A 2,245-nucleotide genomic window follows, 5' to 3' on the forward strand; every position below is an offset into this window, starting at 1 on the left:
AATGTTTTGGTTCCCATCTTGTACAACGGCAACCAGAAGTGCACCTTTATATTTTCCATACAGGTGTGTGCCATCAACCTGCACCAGTGGCTTACAATGTCGGAATGCTACTATACATGGATAGAAGCTCCAAAAAACACGATGCAGAACTCTTACACCTTGAACCTCCTCACTCTCATGGTAAACGGGCAGCATCTATATTTAAACACGAGACCTTGGCATCTTTGCAGTCATTGCTTTCAACCATACCGGCAGAGTCTGGTAAGAAACTTTCCAATCACCAAAAATTTTTGCGACAGATTTCTGCTTTGCCAACCAAGCCTTGCGGTAACTAACAGTGTAGTTGAACCTGGATTGAACTTCTGTAATAATAGACTTCACCTTTATCGACGAGTCTGCTTCGACCAACAACCTAATGGCATCTATGCAATTGTGTCTGAGTCCAACTTGGCATGATCTTGTGAGATCGTGCCCATGGTGCACGTGTGTTTTCCATTGTATCTCCTGATCTCCCAACAAGCTTTCTTTCGAATCAAGCTAGCTCGGATAATCCAGTCGCACCCGGCACCATAACCCTTGCATTTCGCATAGAATGTCTGGGGCTCAGACTCATACATAGTGTAATCAACTCCTCTAGAGATAGTGTAGCTTTTGATTGCAGATATCACCGACTCTCTAGAGCCAAATTCTATTCCGACACTAAACTCACTATCTTCCGCCGCAACGTTGCCTTCACCTACGACATGCGCACCACCATCAGTCAGACAAGGCAAATAAAATGCACACTAGTGGTAACTTGAATTAATAATCATAACATACCCATATTCGCATACTCAGAAAATTCCGGGGCATGCATGGCTTCGAGATCCAGAGTCCGCATAAAAGATGGAACACCAAAGGGGTGCCGGCTTACAATCGAGTCCGCTTCATTCTGCACTGCCGGATTGCCTGCCAAGTCTCTGTCATCGTTTTCGTCATCGACTTCATAGTTGGCTTCGAATTCCTCTTCACTATCGTTGTTATCTTCTTTCCATTCTAGGTCCCTGCACTCATCAATATTGACCTCCTCGCCGACCGCATCCAGGCTCGAATGCTGTTCGAACTCAAAGTACGACTCTATCATCGGCACGTGAAATCGAGTTTGTTGATAAATACAGAACATCTGCTGCATACTGGCGTCGTCCGTGATGGGCATTATTTGAAACTGTATCAGCCCACTAAATACTTGTACAATATTCCTGTATAAAATGTTGCTCACCCTTTTCGAAATGTGATTTCGTATGTTATCACAAAGACCATTTTGCAACTCCACAAAATTCATGGTGCACGGAATAGCAAATGACAATGGACATTCACAAACAAAAGTTACTCCTTCGTGAGTGTTTGGTATAATATCACCGTTATAATACACTCGCAAATTTGCAATACCTTCCATAAGTTCAACCCCACCTAACTCGATTTTTTTTGCGCAAATAACTGCCAAAAAAATTCAAAACTGTTACATATATGCAAGAAAGAAGAATAGGAGGAGTAGAAGTGGAATGAAGCACTTTGAATGAATCCTGCTTCGTATTTATAGGCTGGATTCTTGCTTAAAATATTTTTTTAACAAACGCAGCCTGCGTTTTAGACTTTCCGAAAAAATGTCTGACGCACAAAAAATGCAACCTGCATTTTATTTGTTAAAAAAAAGGCTGCCAAACTAATAAAAACGCAAGCTGCGTTTTATTATTTCAAAAAAAATAAAATAAAATAAAGCCCTCACTAAACGCAGGTTGCGTTTGGGCTCAACCAAAATTAAAAAGAAAAAATTGAAAACATTCAAAACAATAAAACGCAGCCTGCGTTTATTTAAATTGCTGAATAAAAAAAAAAAGAAAAAAGAAACAAGAATAAAACGTAGCTTGTGTTTTTTTCTAATACCATACCAGTGAAATTTTTTTGCATCTCTCTATTTCATTGCATTACCCCAATATCTTTTTCATAACAGAAAAAATGAGCCTCCTCATATTCATGTGGTTAAGTAACTCCATTTTAAGATTTTCTTGTCTTTCCTTTTCCTTTTCAATCTAACTGATCATTATTTACGGATTATATTAGAAACAAATACGTGTGGACTTGGTCGTCCACTCACCACAATTGGTCATAATATATTCCACTAATTATCGTATATATTTAGCATTTCATTAGCTAATAATTGAATATCCAGTATAATTAAGTAATGTTTTTATTTTTGCTAATCCTT

This window comes from Arachis ipaensis, chromosome B07 (assembly GCF_000816755.2).
Source record: "Arachis ipaensis cultivar K30076 chromosome B07, Araip1.1, whole genome shotgun sequence".
In the NCBI taxonomy this organism is placed as follows: domain Eukaryota; kingdom Viridiplantae; phylum Streptophyta; class Magnoliopsida; order Fabales; family Fabaceae; genus Arachis; species Arachis ipaensis.